This window comes from Diaphorina citri, unplaced genomic scaffold (assembly GCF_000475195.1).
Source record: "Diaphorina citri unplaced genomic scaffold, Diaci psyllid genome assembly version 1.1 scaffold935, whole genome shotgun sequence".
NCBI classification, from domain to species: Eukaryota; Metazoa; Arthropoda; class Insecta; order Hemiptera; family Psyllidae; genus Diaphorina; species Diaphorina citri.
Window position 1 is genome coordinate 17251 of NW_007378366.1, and position 19485 is coordinate 36735.

The window sequence follows — 19485 nt, forward strand, 5'->3', positions numbered from 1 at the left end:
ATAATGAGATTAATGTGAATACTTATCGTTTCTAGAGGAATCCTTTCCTTTGAAGATGGATTGCTTAAGTACTAAGTGATGACGTGAAATTATACACTGTACACAGATATTTCATGATTGGCTATATCATTAAAGGTTTTTATTAGGTACGTAAAGTCTTCATTTGCTTTTACTGTGGCCTTTAAAAATGTTTTTGTCAAAAATATCGTCACTCTCAAAATTATGTGGGAAGGTACCTGTTCTATTCAGATTTGAAATGCAAACACCTTAGGTAGTAAAGATTACAGTTTGGGGAGAATTTAGCCTAGCACATGCGTCTTCTAAACCCAACCTGAAAAACAAGCTCTTGATTGACATTTAAGTCCTAGCCCCTCCCGTAATCAATTCCAGATTATGATTAAACTTGACCACTAAAAACTTACCAGTTATACAGTGAGGTTAAACCTCTTGGAGTCATAAATAATATTGAATGACAAGAAACACCCGGTATGGTGTAGGGAATGAAAAGATAGGCAAAAGTCCAACACCTCAACATTGTACATATGCCAGACTAGGCGTCTTATTAGGAGATGTGTGGATCAGACCATTGTTCCTATCAAACCTCTGTAGGAATCATATCAACCTCTATGGGAATCAGAGAGTCAGTGAGGAAATAAAAGATTCAGGTTGAAACTTTTGATAGCGTAGGCAGTATTGATAGTTACAGTATTTCATAAATAGCTGATATTGTAATACGTAAAGGAGGCATACCTACTCAACTACACATGTGTAAGTACCTAAACTTATACTTATTGTTCAAAGAGTTTTTGAGAGTCAGAAGGCCCAGGAGTAACATGAAAATTTCACCATTAAAAATAATAATAATAATAATAATAATAATAATAAACCTTCTCACTAAAAAAGCTATTCTATCACTGAGGAATACTACCTTTTCTCTTTCTGAGACCAACCTTTTAGTAGTCAATCGGTTGGCTGGAAGAGTTGCCATTAAGGCTTACAAGTAAAAATAAATAAATCCTGTGGAAACCCTATGAAAATGACCACAATAAGGTTCGAATAACCTCAGAGAAAGAACATAGAAAAACTCAAGAAATGTAGATCTTTCACCGGTGAATATAGTTAAGACATCAATATTTATGAGACTGATTTCAGATCAGACCAAAATCGAATGATTTTTTTAGAATTCATGTCAAAAAATCAATATTTATCTACAATACATTTTGACCATTTTTAAAGAAAATTAAAAACCGTCCATACCATACGCCATACCAAATCCTCATTCTCTTCCGCGAGGGACCCTGAAAATCACTTGTTACCTTTTGAAAAAAAAAAAAAAAAAAAAAAATCAAAGCCTCTGGTTTATCTGAAATTTGAAATCAGCTAGAAAGGGAAACAAAAAAAAAAAATCTAAGCTCTGGTTTATCTGAATATTGAAATCAGCTAGCAAGTGAAACACAGCGAGATAGTGAAGACTATTACATATTAAAAAAAACTTCGTTCTCAGATTCACGAGTTTGATGAATATTTTTTCAAACTTTTGATTCACGAATTGATTAGGTCACGGGACGATGGGAAATACAAGGTGTATGCTTAGACTTGACAGATATATCAGACTTGAAACCTGGAGGAATCGGACTTTTGGAAACTCCCCTGGAACCGACATGACCAGGGCCGTATTCTTGTATATCCTTGGTGGCATAGAGTGGTTACTTACTTACTTTACATTACGTGTCCAGGGTCACCAAAATAAATGCCGTCATATTGAGTCCTTTGTATCTCCAATTGTATCTCTTGCGCATGTGCGGAGTTTCTCCAGGCTGGTGCTGCATACTCCCCTGCGGATGTACACAGAGCCAAGGCTGACGTTCTCAGAACATTCGGATCTGCTCCCCATTTTGTTCCTGTGAGTTTCCTGATTATGTTGTTCCTGCTCTCCAGGCTGGTGCTGCATACTCCCCTGCGGATGTACACAGAGCCAAGGCTGCCGTTCTCAGAACATTCGGATCTGCTCCCCATTTTGTTCCTGTGAGTTTCCTGATTATGTTGTTCCTGGCTGTGACCTTCTTGTTAGTAACTAAACTTTTTAAATTAAATGCTTATCGTAAAAAAAAGAACCGAAAACTTTTTTTTCTAATGATAAAAATGTGTTTTTTTTTATTATTATTTCGCCCCCAAAAACGCCTAAGTACAGATGTCCCCATTCGTGGACATTGGGGTTTTTCGCCCATGAAATTATAAATCTTACTAAAAAATCCATGTACCTAGGTACCTAATAGATTGTTTATTTTATTACTTTATGTTGTCAAATTGGGAAACATGAAACTTTATATGGTTTGTTGAACTTTTTTTTATTATTAAAAGGATATTATGGGGCGATAATTAGAAAATTACTAACAAATTAATTTCAGATAAATTCATCAATAAAATTTCCCTTAAAAAGGACGCTGAGGAATTATAAAATCTTGTTTTGGGCCTTAATTTGTCAAATTATTGATAAAGGATCAGTCATTCAAGACAGGAATCAAAATGAGATAATAAATCTGTTTGTACCAGTTGCTAGTTGGTTTAGTCAGTCTTCTAGGACGAAACCCAGAAAACTAGTCTGGGATGGAAGAGGATAATATCTCATTCCAGTGTAATAATAATTACTTAGCCGTTAAAAAATATGATAATAATATAATTTTCTTTATTTCACAAAAAAATTCGCCTAAAAGCTAAATGTTCTGGGGTGAAGACTTTTGGACTTTTTTCCCTCATAATAATGTTTTTATTTTGTTGTTTATCTTTCAAATCATTAACATGAGGACTACGAGGAGGGTTGGTTTCTTCTTTACGATTTTAAGCCCGGAAGGTTTAGATTTTTTTTAACATAACCCTCTTGGGCAAAAGTTAAAGAGAAATTTAGCTAAAAATAAATACTGGGTTGTGGAAATGTGGACTGCGCTGTTACACGTTCTGACATAAACAGCTAGGTATGTATTTTTCTTCTTCATCATCATCTTCTTTATGGTTGCCCTTGCATTTAATAGGTTTTGTTAGTACTAGGTACCCATAATCTTAACCTATAACCAATAACTACTTTGAAAAGCGTGGGCAAAACACCTTTTCACAAGCCTCTATCAAATATCCATTAAACTAACCGTAAATAGGAACTTATAGGAAGCTTTGAGTTCTTATTAACCAAAATTCCCAGATCGAATCATAAAATTTGTTTCAACGTCCTTGAAAGAGATATGAATCTACCGATTAGGTAGGTATTTTCGTTAGCAGTTGAAGATATATCAAACTTGAAACAAACTATTTCTCGTTGATTTTTTTTTTTTTTTTTTTTTTTACCTTCCTGGATATAAAAAATTGATATAAATAAAAACAATACATACACAAAACAAATGGGAGATGGAAGCGATAAGAGAGGATAGATTAGACAGGCTGGTGGTACAAATAGGGAACAATGGTACAGTAATTCTTTTCAACCAATGTTTCTGTCATTGTTTCCTTTTTCCTTGGGTGATGAATTTATATTGAACATGGTGATGTGGGTACCGTCTTTCACCTGTGCTCGCTGTTAGGTACTGGCTGCTTATCTGTTTCGTTTACATGTTGTTTGAATGTTTGGGTACCCACTTGATCCACTGTTTGTTGATGCTAAACGTTTTGTTTGAACTTTACACTAATCGACTCTTCCCCCCTTTTTTATTCAAATATTATGTAGTGTCTTTTACTCGTTATCACATTATTTCTCATTTCCTTTACTGTAGATTTTGTTGAAAATGGGAAGTGGAACTTTTACAGTTGATATGAAGCTGGAGATCGAGCATACACATGCTCAAGTTGTCAAACAAAATAAGTGGACATGAGACACCAAATTCCTAACATTATCAAGAAGCGATCATTATCACTTTTTTTTATCTAACCAGAGCAGAGAAGAATCAGGAAAATGATTTAGTTATGGACTGTAAGGATATAACGCAGTTACCCGTTTGATTAGCTAATCATTCAATCATAATAATTATTATTTTTACTTCTTTACCTACAACATAATAAATATGTAAAATAATCCAAAGATAAGCTATAGATATTCCTACTTTACTCGCCAAAAAAGGCCACAGTAGATAAAGTTGGTGCTGAAACCTTCTCCACATCAGATAAGACAAATAATATTGTTTCATATTAGGATCGACAATAACTCAGGTGTTATCAGGCCGTATTATCGGCTGATCTAGTTAATGATGTTTCAAATTATGCAGCAATTACTATGCATGGAAATGACCTTGAAAAGAGCGCATTGTGTTGAGATGCAAAGATAGTTATGGTTATTAATGCACCGCATCTTGAGACTTGAAAATCGTTGCTAAGGTTTAAGATAAACCGGTCTACGCGATTGTTTAGCACGAGTTGATAAAGTTACAGTATTTCATAAATAGCTGATATTGTAATACGTAAAGTAGGTATACAAAGAGTTTTTGAGAGTCAGAAGGCCCAGGAGTAACATGAAAATTTCACCATTAAAATAATACCTAATAATAATAATAATAAAAACCTTCTCACTAAAGCTATTCTATCAATGAGGAACACTACCGAAGTTGCTGCTGTTGTTCTGGCTGTGGGATTTCTCTGATATGCATGAGACCTTTCAACATAATCATGACCATACCTGCAATCAAAAAGAACAAAACAATAAATCAGTTAATATCCAGAATATGGCACCAAAAGTAAAATAGCACTTATAACTGTGTACAATGATAATATTGAAGAACAATGGTGACAAATCACTTATATCAATATGGGAAAAAACATAAAGACATGAATAATTAGAAACATTGTGCACAAATGTAAACACCTCAAAGATCACTGAAGATATCATGAGATACCTGTAATTAAAGGTGTTGTTACTTGACAGATCGGTATAATAGTGCCAATTTTCACACAATGCTTTTAAAAGGTGTCTTCATCAGTTCCATCATCATTGTTAAGAACTCTTTATAAATGTTTTTATTGATTACATATAAGATTAATTTTTTATATCTAGATTTGAAGGAATTGTATTTACACATGAATTTGAAGAAAAAAGTTGAATAATTGCCTGAAACTAACTTTTTTTTTAACATCGTAATTTTTCATACAACCTGGAGGTGGTAGATAATATCATCTGATACGATCGATTTGATATTGATTTATGTTAATTCTATTAATCATGCAGAGTGTTTGAGCAATATTAAGAGTGTTTCTTCAAATACCCTTCCAAAGATCAAGGAAAATTTATTGAAATTAATGTTATGTGTTATAGAGAAAGAGTAAAAGGATTAGACTTAAGAAGGAATATTAATTCTTACCTACGTCTGAAGTAAATCATAATCTTAGATGATTCAAAGATAAACCACATTAACGAGAAGTAAATTCATTTAGAGTTGGCACTTCTTGTAAAAATAAAAACATTTGAAGCGAACTACTAAGTCCACAAGCCTCTGGATCAGGTTTGGATATGTACCTGTTGCCAAGGGCACAACTCTGACGAAAGCATCAGGTTTAGGTGCAATTAAACCTTTGGCGGAATTTTCCGCCAATGAAAAAAAAGGGGGTAGCATCACGGAAGTTCCGCCTACGAAACGTGAGGAGTTAATTTGTTTCAATCTTACAAATGGCCTTCTTATGTTTCAATTTTCTATGTGACTTCTGGGATTCAAACCGTAGATCAAAAATTCATTTGTGAAAGTCCTTTTTGTAGGTACATAAATAGTCCAACCCTATCCGCCTTGAATTTTTACTAAAAAAAAAAAAAAAAAATGAAAAGGTCTTTAAGATTGTAGTTTTGACATCTCCACTAATATTATACCCGTTTGTAAATGTAACATCTCTACCAACAGAATTAAATTGTAGTAGAGGCACATCCACTAATAACACGAATAGGCGCAGCCACTTGGTCAGTCAAATATAATCAATTTTACCTAATTTGCAAAGACTGTATCTAGTGGTATCGAACACATGATACGTAATGTACAACATGTATTAAGGCTTCTTCAAGAACACAAACTGTCAGAAACCATTTCTTGGTTCTTACAAATCTCTTGATTTTAAGATTGATTCATCTCGTATTTGATTATTTTTTCATCTCGTATTTGATTGTTGTTTTAGTACATAGGTACCTACATAAATGTGAAAATGCAAAGTGCAAATTGCACAGTGTCAAACAGGTTCCTGAAATGACCCCCTCCAATCCTTTCACCACACAGTAACTTTTCCAGCATATATTTTGAGAAATATTGAGAATAAGAACTGTATAGAGAATAAAATTCTAGATATCAAGTAAATATTTTATATAGATATCTAGGTATATATTTTTCTTTAAAATTTTCTCATCTTCATTCCGTCTTTGTTTTGCTCACTGCTAGTGTCAATATCATCTTCGTCATCAACTCTCTCTCTCTCTCTCTCTCTCTCTCTCTCTCTCTCTCTCTCTCTCTGTTAACGAACACATCATGATACGTAATGTACAACATGTAAGGCTTCTTCAAGAACACAAACTGTCAGAAACCATTTCTTGGTTCTTACAAATCTCTTGATTTTAAGATTGATTCATCTCGTATTTGATTGTTTTTTTTTACCAATCAAATACATAGGTACATAAATGTGAAAATGCAAAGTGCAAATTGCACAGTGTCAAACAGGTTCCTGAAATGACCCCCTCCAATCCTGTCACCACACAGTAACTTTTCCAGCATATATTTTGAAAAATATTGAGAATAAGAACTGTATAGAGAATAAAATTCTAGATATCAAGTATAAATATTTTATATAGATCTATATATTTTTTCTTTAAATTTTTCTCATCTTCATTCTGTCTTTGTTTTGCTCACTGCTAGTGTCAATATCATCTTCGTCATCAACTCTCTCTCTCTCCCTCTCTCTCTTTCTCTCTCTCTCCCTCCTTTCCTTTCTTCTTTTCGAGATTATTTTTCGAAGTTTTTTCCGGAGAGTTTGTGACAATTGTGAGTGTTTTCTTCATCTTTTCTTTTGTATTTAACCATCGAAAACGTCACATAAACGGAGTGTTTTGTCTGGGTTCGGATTCACAATGAGTGATGCTCGCAATCTTTCATGATAGCAAGGAAGAAATCTTTTTGGAAGGTCTTCTTTCTCAAAACTTGCTGGTCACAATGTCTGAGAATATGTTGAATTATGTACTAAAAGCTTGTACTCAAAATATAACGGAGTGTTTTGTCTGGGTTCGGATTCACAATGAGTGATGCTTGCAATCTTTCATGATAGGAAGTAATCTTTTGGAAGGTCTTCTTTCTCAAAACTTGCTGGTCACAATGTCTGAGAATATGTTGAATTATGTACTAAAAGCTTGTACTCAAAATATTAGTAGAATCATGTGTATTACATGAGTGCTAACCCAAGTGATAGGTGTAACGCCAGTGGTACCCAAACCGAGAAGATGGGAGAACAATGGAAAAGTGTTCAAAGGATAATCAGGAAATAAAAACTGAGAACCTTTTCTCTCTCTCTCTCTCTCTCTCTCTCTCTCTCTCTCTCTCTCTTCTTAGAAGAAAAAAAACAGGAACTTGTTCTCGAGTAGGTACATCAAGGTTCTAAAACAATAATTCCTTAAAATAAAGAGTTGAAAGCCTATTTAGGACTCAATGAACCTAACAAAAAGTCCCACATGAAAATTATCCGAAAATTGTCCCCGTTCTGTAAATATCCCGTTCGAGATGGAAAAAATCCCATGTATGAGGAAATGAGAAAGTCGTTGGCAAACTTTATACATCAACTAGAAGAGCAACAAAGATGGGATTACATAATATAAAAAAAGGAAAGACGGAGAGAGAAAAGGGAGGGAGAGAGAGAGAAGGGACAGAGAGAGGGAGAAAAGGGAAAGGTTTTAGGTTTTCTGACCGAAATATTTGCAGATAAGACAAGAAAACACTCCTGAAAGGTAGTAGATAAGGAATTCTCGTCCCCCTTCAAGCCTCGACTTCCCCAAAGCGTACTTCTTATCCCATTGGGAAGCTGTGTGCATCTTTTAGATAACAATTTTCAATGTACAAGTTATACGTACCGTGTGTACAGGGTTTGGCAAAGGTCGCGCGTCAGGGGAGACGGTTTCTAGTCGAGAAAATAGGGGCTGGATTCCCAATTGTTTTCAAACGTAGGTAATATTTACCTACATAATAAAATAAAAGTAATTAAGATAGTTAAATGAAGTTTGAACAAAGGTAGGTTTGGTGTGATTAATATCTGTGTCCCTATACATAGTATGTATTTTACTGAATGATTTTACCCAGAAATAGTGGAGATGTCAACAAAACAGTTGAAAAGAAATTGCTCTGTCGGCTATAAGGAAGTATTATTATTTACCTACCTATGTACATAACTGTATTGTATTTGTAGTTTGTTAGTTATTATTAGTATGATTGTCTTTTCTCTTACATCCATTCTCCCAAAGCTTAAAACTTACCTAAGTCTTTGGTCTTAGGATAGTTTTGTTTAATACTTACTTGTCATCTTTCAAAGGTGAACTCTTTGAAGAGCTTGGGTGCTTAGTTCATATTCTTACCCTTTGCTTAAAGCTTTCCAAATCCCAAGTTATACCTTCGTTTGGTGTCAAATTTTAGGTCAAAATGGATGTGTGTTCGAAAGCAACTTTCAACTCAGGTGTTTGACTTTTCGAAATCCCTGAACATCGGGTGTGTTTCCCTTTTTGCATATAAATTACATTGTATTTATTAACTTTCATATACATTTCAAACATTTTTTGCCCCTCAACTTTAGTATTTTTTTGTTACTTAATACAGAATTTATTTCACTTTTTTCCTCAAAAACTGTTTATCTGCTCTATTTATTCTGTGAGCTTTGTATTTCATCTCTGATTTTATAGAGAGCTGAGGTGAACTATGGTGAGACTTTTGGATTTCTGTTTGTCAGGGGCTGACAAGGACGTGATTTTTAACTGAAGAAAAACTGAGGCCTAGGTATATGTAACTTGATGATTTTCCTTCCAGTCTGCATGATGATTGTTATCTTGAATATATTTATTTGTTACCACCTATGTATGTAGGTAATTCTCGAATGGTCAGTCCGATTTTGACCGAATCAGGTCCATTTCCTTGAATTTCACGTTGATAGTAGAAAAAGGACAAAAATTTATAAGAGAGAAGGAAGCCATGATAGGAGAAAGACAGCCGTTCCAAGTACGAACCTTGTGTTTTTAGGATGAAATGCCCTCCGGACGGAAATCGAACAGACGTACTAGCGCTTGCAAATTGTTAGAAGTGAATTTCACAAAAAATCTAGCTAGGAAATTGATAGGAACAAGTAAAACCTATAGACTTTTCAAACAAGAAACTCAGGAAGAATAAACATCACACATCAAAGACAGTACCAGCAAAGAAACTAAGAAATCCCAGCCGCATTCAACAGTCAAAACTGCACCCACACAGGGTCGCCCAAAATCCCTTCCAAATCACCCATAAAGGACAATCGGAGGGAACTTTTTGCCCAACCCTATCGATAATGTAAGAAGAAAAAATACCCGCAGATAAAAGATATCAGATACAGAAAGAGAAACAGAGAAGAAGAGAGAGAGAGAGAGAGAGAGAGAGAGAGAGAGAGAGAGAGAGAGAGGGAGAGAGAGAGAGACTCAATTCCTCAAGTAAGAAATGGAAAGAAAGAAAATTGAAGACGTATTTTCTCAGATAAGTTCAAGATTATGAAAGCGACCAAATCTCCTCTCGCCCGCTCCTCTCGAACTTCCTATTGTGTCTGTCTGAACTTCATATTATATATTTATTTAAATAATAATAAAAAAACTTAAAATATTCTAAAATGGTTGAAAATGAAGATAAAAATGTGAAATAAAATGAGAGCGAAAAAAAGGAAGAAAAATGAATGAAAAAAACGAGAGAAGATGATAGCAGAAGAGGTGGAAAAGGTTGTGATGATGAAAAATTGCTCAGCCATGTGTAAAGAGTGGAGTGCAAAAGATAGCGTCCTACATACAAAGAAAGAATTGTCACCCAGAGTCCTGATAAAGGGAATACAGGGTGGACAATCGAGTGGAACAAATGACATCTCCACTAATATTATGCCCGTTTGTAAATGTAACATCTCTACTAACAGAATTAAATTGTAGTAGAGGCACATCCACTAATAACACGAATAGGCGCAGCCACTTGGTCAGTCAAATATAATCAATTTTACCTAATTTGCAAAGACTGTATCTAGTGTTAACGAACACATCATGATACGTAATGTACAACATGTAAGGCTTCTTCAAGAACACAAACTGTCAGAAACCATTTCTTGGTTCTTACAAATCTCTTGATTTTAAGATTGATTCATCTCGTATTTGATTATTTTTTCATCTCGTATTTGATTGTTGTTTTAGTACATAGGTACCTACATAAATGTGAAAATGCAAAGTGCAAATTGCACAGTGTCAAACAGGTTCCTGAAATGACCCCCTCCAATCCTTTCACCACACAGTAACTTTTCCAGCATATATTTTGAGAAATATTGAGAATAAGAACTGTATAGAGAATAAAATTCTAGATATCAAGTAAATATTTTATATAGATATCTAGGTATATATTTTTCTTTAAAATTTTCTCATCTTCATTCCGTCTTTGTTTTGCTCACTGCTAGTGTCAATATCATCTTCGTCATCAACTCTCTCTCTCTCCCTCTCTCTCTTTCTCTCTCTCTCCCTCCTTTCCTTTCTTCTTTTCGAGATTATTTTTCGAAGTTTTTTCCGGAGAGTTTGTGACAATTGTGAGTGTTTTCTTCATCTTTTCTTTTGTATTTAACCATCGAAAACGTCACAAACGGAGTGTTTTGTCTGGGTTCGGATTCACAATGAGTGATGCTTGCAATCTTTCATGATAGGAAGTAATCTTTTGGAAGGTCTTCTTTCTCAAAACTTGCTGGTCACAATGTCTGAGAATATGTTGAATTATGTACTAAAAGCTTGTACTCAAAATATAAATGGATATTAATAATTTAAATGTAAGCTGCCTAATATGAGCTATAGTGGATAATGCCATTCTCACAGATTTTATTTTCAGAAATCGAATGCATGTAGTTACATATTATTTACTCTTTTATTTTGTTTACAATTTTAATTATTATTTTATTGTATTTTCGTTATACATTATTTTAGTTTAACATCAGTCCTTTCCAACTCCCTCCATCTTTCAATATCCCTTCTCACCTTCTTTCTTTCTCTCTCTCTCTTCTTTCTCGTATGTCTCTTTTACTTTCACCTATCTTTCTTCTCCTTTTAAAAATAATATTTTTCTTTTTTCATTGTTTAATCTTGTCATACCTATACTTTTTTCTAACTTCAGTCAGTTTACCTCCACTTTTCTTCTCTCCTGCTTCTACATCCACCTTTTCCTCTTCTACCTATTTATCCTCTCCATCTCTTCCTCCTCCTTCTTCTTCTGCTTCTTCTTCTTCATCATCTTCTCATCCTCCTTTCCTTCCTCTTTCCGCTTCCATCTACAGTTTTCTTTGCCTCTATCTTACTTTATCAATGATTTATTATATTTTTTTATCTGTCACTTTTTTTTCTTCCCGAAAATATATAAAAAAGATAGAGAAAGATTATTGAATGAAAAGAAGGTACGCAGAGCGAGGGAAAGCGGAGGGTTTAAAAGTAATGGAGATTACCTTTTTTTATAAAAAAGAAAGCATAATGATCTGCCATTAGAAAGAAAAGAATTGACTTTTATCTCTCCTTTTTTTTCCTTTTTACCTTCACTGTTATCTTTGCTTTTCTCCTTCCTCTCTTCTTTCCTGCGCTCTGCACGTATATAAACCACATAAAACTGAAATTATGACTAATTCAGCATTTGCTTTGACAAGATTTATATCCCCTACCTGTTTACTACTGATGTTAACATTACGAGCGTGTGTGACTGATTTTCAAGCAACATTTTTGATGGATGGAGACAGTATTTTTGTGATTTTGTTTCTTTATTTTGTCCTCTTGTTCTAATACTGATGGAGGTCTTTATGAACAAAATGTAATTTCAACAGGATACCTTAGATCCGGAGTAAAACTGTGCTCTTTTAATTTATTTTGTAGGCATTTATCTCATTTTAAGGGGTTTCAAAATAGGAGCATTCTTTGAAAGTTCTCACATATACGAGGTAAAATGCCATAAACGAGCTGCAACATATTGGGATACCTATGTATAGGATACCCATACCTATCCATTATACCTACCAACCTATGTATAGTTTTTTTTTAACAAAATGTTTAGCTAATTTGAAAGATAATTACAAAACTTTCAAATTTGGGAAATTTGTCACATCCACCAATTTCAGCCTCCGTTTTACTGACTTGTGTTTGCTTTATTTTGGTCTATTTTTACACGCTTTTTTAATTCGTATGGTCTCATGCAGGAATCAAATGAATTTCAACAGGATACCTTAGACCCGGAGTAAAACTGTGCTCTTTTAATTTATTTTGTAGGCATTTTTCTCATTTTAAGGGGTTTCAAAATAGGAGCATTCTTTGAAAGTTCTCACATATACGAGGGAAAATGCCATAAACGAGCTGCAACATATTGGGATACCTATGTATGTAGGTACACGTACCTATCCATTATACCTACCAACCTATATCTTAGGTTTTTTTTAACTTAATATAAATTTCCTGTTTAATTTTCACCTCATCTTGTCGCAAAGTTACATATTTTTTGTTAATGGCAGTGTGTTTTTCATCGCTGTTTGGTGGGGGATGATTTATGCAAAGTCTATTTATCATCCCGAGGGGAAAATGCGATATATGAGGGAACATTTCTGCTTGAAAAGGGGGAAATTTCACATGAGCAAATGGTGCTAGTTATCTTACTCCTAGCAGTGTGTGTGGTACCACGTAGGGGAGGTGCTAACGAGTCTTTTCGATTTTATTTAATTTTTCTCATAGATATATAATTACATACATACTAGCTATGATTTATTTATACATGAGAAAATGGTGCTAGTTATCTTACTCCTGTAGCAGTGTGTGTGGTACCATGTAGGGGAGGTGCTAACGAGTCTTTTCGATTTTATTTAATTTTTCTCATAGATATATAATTACATACATACTAGCTATGATTTATTTATATTTAGGTATTAAGTAGGTAACTCACCACGTGTACGTATGCCATAGTTCCCTTGATGTAGAAAAAAAGTTTTCTTTATAAATAGTCTCGTTTTCGTCTTCTCCATTTAAATTGTAAACTTATGGGATGACCTAACATTTGTTGGGTTGGTAATTTTTCTTCTTCTTCTTCTTCTTCTTCTTCTTCTTCTTCTTCTTCTTCTTCTTCTTCCTCTTCTTTTCTGTTTTCTCCTCCTTTTCTTTACATGAAGTAAAATACAAATCTATGATTTAACAGCCAAACTTTATGACAAGCAAAAGATGCCAACCTGAGACTGAAGATAAGGACCATGCAGACTGCAGACAGGAACATCAAAAGTGCACCCTAATAGAGCACTGGGGAGTAATTACATCTATTTATTTATTCAAGCAATAATAATTTTGATATACAGTATGATCAGCAAATTATTAAAATTATCAATGATTCTAAGGACAAAAGTGAAAATGTTCACACAAAAGATTTTAAATTTCGAAGCTTTAAACGAAAAGGAAGACCAAAAATTGAAAAACTATGGAAGTCCATAAGAGAATTTTTCGCCCAGAAGTCCAAATATTTAAATTTACAAGTTAAAACTACCTTAATTATTTCATAAAATGTAGATAAGTACCTAAAAACTATGTACATTATTCAGTCTAAATCAATGTAATACTGTCGCAAAATTGTGCTTTTTTTGCTCCATCCTGTAATTTCTTCTTTCTTTAAAGGCAAAGATAAGTTTAGTTTATTCGCCATCTGAAGATAATAAGTTTCTATTTTATGAGGTTCACATTGAGCAGATAGAGTCTTCGCTCTTCAGGTATTATACCAGTGATATGAAGTATGAAGCCTAGCTAGGAGTAAAAAATCTCACAAATCTAATAAAATAGTATACAATGTATAATATTAAATAAAATGTATTTTAAAGTTTATAATTAATTTTAGGGAAATGGAGGGAGAAAATACCTTAGGTAGCTATTTTTTGCGTTAAACCTAACCTATCAAGTCACAAGTCTTCGGTTTAGACGAAGCGAGTCTACTCGCGCATTTACCTCGCTTCCGCTCCCTCGCGTCGTGTAGATGGGTAAAATCCCCCGAGTTTCCTCTTAAGTAGGTAACTCACTACGTGTACGTATGCCATAGTTCCCTTGATGTAGAAAAAAAAAGTTTTCTTTATAAATAGTCTCGTTTTCGTCTTCTCCATTTAAATTTTAAATTGTAAACTTATGGGATGAACTAACATTTGTTGGGTTGGTAATTTTTCTTTTTCTTCTTCTTCTTCTTCCTCTTCTTTTCTGTTTTCTCCTCCCTTTCTTTACATGAAGTAAAATACAAATCTTATGATTTAACAGCCAAACTTTATGACAAGCAAAAGATGCCAACCTGAGACTGAAGATAAGGACCATACAGACTGCAGACAGGAACATCAAAAGTGCACCCTAATAGAGCACTGGGGAGTAATTACATCTATTTATTTATTCAACCAATAATAATTTTGATATACATTATGATCAGCAAATTCATAAAATTATCAATGATTCTAAGGACAAAAGTGCAAATGTTCACACAAAAGATTTTAAATTTCGAAACTTTAAACGAAAAGGAAGACCAAAAATTGGAAAACTATGGAAGTCCCTAAGAGAATTCTTCTCCCAAAAGTTCAAATATTTAAATTTACAAGTTAAAACCACCTTAATTATTTCATAAAATGTACCTAAAAACTATGTACATTATTCAGTCTAAATCAATGTAATACTGTCGCAAAATTGTACTTTTTTTTGCGCCATCCTGTAATTTCTTCTTTCTTTAAAGGCAAAGATAAGATTAGTTTATTAGTTTCTATTTTATGAGGTTCACATTGAGTAGACAGAGTCTTCGCTCTTCAGGTATTATACCAGTGATATGAAGTATGAAGCCTAGCTAGGAGTAAAAAATCTCACAAATCTAATAAAATAGTATACAATGTATAATATTAAATGAAATGTATTTTAAAGTTTATAATTAATTTTAGGGGAATGGAGGGAGAAAATACCTTGGGTAGCTATTTTTTGCGTTAAACCTAACCTATCAAGTCACAAGTCTTCGTTATATAATTCAATTCGAAAGTGCATATAGTTCATTCTGGTTTCCTTCGTTATTTCATAATACCTACCTATTTGTGACCTTACAACATTTTTCTTACCTCTACAACTCAACAGTAAGTAGGTAATACCTACTTTTTTCCTGTACCTCCTAGGTATAGAAAGAGAGAGAGAGAAACAAGGAAGAACGAATGTTAACCAACCCTTTTTTATTACTTTTTCCCTTATCAGCAAGAACACTAGGTACCTATACCTCTTTAAGATTGTAAAATACTGATAAAGAATGTTTTCCCTATCAGACCATTTGATCTTTAACTGATTTCAATCTCTTTCATGTTGTGCAAAAAAAAAAAAAGCTTTTTTATAAAAATTCTTGGAAAAAACCTCCTCTTTCTGGGTGTGCTGCTTTACTGTACCTACTTAGTTCAAAACTTTGATACTTAATAAAACGTTAGATGTATTGAAAGTTGGAACTTTGGAACTTTCGTTAAAGACATTTTGAAGTTGGATAATATATGTAATAATAAATATCAAATAATATTAGGGATTCCTTCTGCCTTCTGGCACCAGGAGCATCAAATTAGAGGAAAACTGGCAAATATTTTGGACTTACAATATCCCACAATGGCTCAGGGGCTCTATACCTACAGGCTACAAAAAAGAAATTAGGTACCAAAAAAGAAAAAAATATTATAATAAGTTTTTAGGTTGAAAAAAAAGAACAAAAAAATATTCTTGTTTAATAAATCAGGGGGAAATATTGCAAAGAACTTTTTTTCGGCTGATTTTATGATTAGTCTAACGGAGTACGTACCTATTAAGATGTTCGTAGGTATGAAGATAGGGAGTTAATTTTAAATAACATAGTAAAATGAAAAGGGGGTGTATAATTTTTAACTATCACGAAATTATAAAATAAAAATTAGCTCTTTTTTTCAGATTAAGAAATTTTAAAACAAGGGGAAGAGGCGAAATCTCAACCTAATTATAAAAAATAAAAAAAAGCCCCTTTATAAGGAAAATGTAAACATTAGGATAATAATAATAATGATGATGTTTATTTTGGTTGCTAGCTTTCGCCTCAAATATCCTTTGGGGTGTTAAAGAGACAGAGGGGCAAAAATGGACTTGTTTAAATTTCAGTTTTAAGTTTTGTAACGAAATTTTTAAAAAGACTTTTGTAAAAATTATTGTCAATAAAGCAATATCATCAAGCTATACTAAACAGTTTGATCTATCCCAAATAATAATTAATAAGTTCTCCATTGTTCCAGGCAACATCGCCTATCATTCTTTCTCCCTTTCCCCTTTTTTCGCTGCAGTCAGCTTAACAAGAACTGTCCTTAGAAGGCTAGAAAAGCCTATCCCTCATTTACCAGCAGCAGGTGATATCCTCTGCGGAAGGATCTCTGCCTAATATATTTTATCATGACCGCCACTGGTACAGGTAGAAAATAGAGGGAAAGTCCTGATGCAGGTTTCTCTAAATACGAGGTCATATTTCGTCCAAAGACCTGCCGCAGTGACCAGAATTATCTTTTTAGTAAAAGTTAGGGTGTGAGTTGAGGGTGAAAGGGATGATTTAGACTTGTGTCACTTTTCCATAAGCACTGCGATGCTAGGAGTACAAAATGAAAATACCTACATAATTAAATAGGTAATCAGTACATTTTCCAAAGGATTTCTTCAAATCTTCTCTGAAAATACTTAGCTCTCCAGGTGCTAAAAATGCTTAGTTCCTTAGCCTAGATAGCTAGATACCTCCTAGATCCTTAATACCTCCTTCATATTTTCCTAATACTTAGATAGGTTCTCCTAATACAGTACTTAGATACCTTAATTAAAGGTACACCCAGCTCCTTAATAATACGAAATCTACCACACCCGGGTATATAATTCAATTCGAAAGTGCATATACCTAGTTCATTCTGGTTTCCTTTATTATTTCATAATATCTACCTATTTGTGACCTTACAACATGTTTCTTACCTATACACCTCATCAACAGTAAGTAGGTAATACCTACTTTTCCCCTGTACCTCCTAGGTATAGAAAGAGAGAGAGAGAGAAACAACGAATGAACGAAAGTTATCCAACCCTTTTTTATTACTTTTTCCCTTATCAGCAAGTACACTAGGTACCTATAGCTCTTTAAGATTGTAAAATACTGATAAAGAATGTTTTCCCTATCAGACCATTAGATCTTTAACTGATTTCAATCTCTTTCATGTTGTGCAAAAAAAAAGCTTTTTTATAAAAATTCTTGGAAAAAACCTCCTCTTTCTGGGTGTACTGCTTTACTGTACCTACTTAGTTCAAAACTTTGATACTTAATAAAACGTTAGATGTATTGAAAGTTGGAACTTTGGAACTTTCGTTAAAGACATTTTGAAGTTGGATAAATAATATGTGTAATAATAAATATCAAATAATATTAGGGATTCCTTCTGGCACCAGGAGCATCAAATTGGGGGAAAACTGGCAAATATTTTGGACTTACAATATCCCATAATGGCTCAGGGGCTCTACACCTACAGGCTACAAAAAAGAAAAAAAATATTAGAATAAGTTTTTTGGTTGAAAAAAAAAAAACAAAAAAACAAAACAAAAAAAAAATATTCTTGTTTAATAAATCAGGGGGAAATATTGCAAAGAACTTTTTTTGGGCTGATTTCATGATTAGTCTAATGGAGTACATAACTATTAAGATGTTCGTAGGTATGAAGATAGGGAGTTAATTTTAAATAACATAGTAGAATGAAAAGGGGGTGTATAATTTTTAACTACCACGAAATTATAAAATAAAAATTAGCTCTTTTTTTTTTCAGATTAAATTTTAAAACAAGGGGAAGAGGCGAAATCTCAACCTAATTATAAAAAATAAAAAAAAGCCCCTTTATAAGGAGAATGGGGGGAGGGGCGAAATCTCAACCTAATTATAAAAAATAAAAAAAAAGCCCCTTTATAAGGAAAATGTAAACATTAGGATGATAATAATATGATGATGTTTATTTTGGTTGCTAGCTTTTGCCTCAAATATCCTTTGGGGTGTTAAAGAGACAGAGGGGCAAAAATGGACTTGTTTAAATTTCAATTTTAAGTTTTGTAACGAAATTTTTAAAAAGACTTTTGTCCAAATTATTGTCAATAAAGCAATATCATCAAGCCATACTGATCTATCCCAAATAATAATAAATAATTAATAATAATAATAATTGAGAATAATCATCGTCATATTCTTCTTTTGCAACTTTTCTCAATTTTATTTTGGTGTCGGCGTTACCTTCGTTTATCTTACCCCTCCATATCCTTCCATCTAATGCCTCCTCTTTTCTCCATATCTCGCCACCTCTATTTTCGCCTGCTCCTTTTTTCCCTGTATGACTAGTTTCTCTACTTTTCTGCCTGGGTAACTCTTGTCTCTCCTCTCTACAAGCCTCTCTATGAGTACAAACAAATAATTAACTATTATTATGATGATAATTATGATCTGCATACCTACATTAAACACTAATTCCACAATGGCCCAAATCCCCTTCCTCCCCCCTTATCACGGAATGGACTAGAGAAGAGTGAAGGGGAGGGAGGGGAGAGCGATACATCTCCTATCTTCACACATGGCGTCCGCCTAGCCTTATCACTCTGATTGTCTGGCCCAGATAAAGCTAAAAGCATTTTCTTAGATGTAAGCTGCCTAATATGAGCTTTAGTGGATAATGCCATTCTCACAGATTTTATTTTCAGAAATCGAATGTATGTAGTTACATATTATTTACCTACTCTTTTATTTTGTTTACAATTTTAATTATTATTTTATTGTATTTTCGTAATACATTATTTTAGTTTAACATCAGTCCTTTCCAACTCCCTCCATCTTTCAATACCCCTTCTTTTTTTCTCTCTTCTTTCTCGTATGTCTCTTTTACTTTCACCTATATCTTTCTTCTTCTTTTAAAAATAATATTTTTCTTTTTTCATTGTTTAATCTTGTCATACCTATACTTTTTTCTAACTTCAGTCAGTTTACCTCCACTTTCTTCTGCCCTTATCAGTTAGTTTCTTCGTTCCTTTATCAGTTCGTGTCTTCCATGGCGTCTTCGGTGCTTTTCGAAGAGCGAGAAGGTGGGAGGAAGAAGGTTGTGTTTTCCAAGACACTTTTGGAAAAAAAGGGGCTCTTAACGTATTAATTCTTAGGTAAAGATCAAGATTCTACGGCTTTAGGCAGATATGTTAATGAGTAGCTTTTTTCCAAGACTTTTGAAAGAAGGAAC

At 33.5% G+C, this 19485-nt stretch overlaps 1 long non-coding RNA gene across 1 annotated transcript in view; it reads right to left on the minus strand.

Annotated features, from left to right (window-relative positions):
- Window positions 1-4547: 4547 nt before the first annotated feature.
- The window catches only part of LOC113469042, a 62062-nt gene continuing 47124 nt past the window's right edge, over window positions 4548-19485 (minus strand). Inside the window, exon 3 of the long non-coding RNA XR_003392587.1 lies at window positions 4548-4654. This is a non-coding gene — a long non-coding RNA (uncharacterized LOC113469042). The remainder of the gene's footprint in view (window positions 4655-19485) is intronic.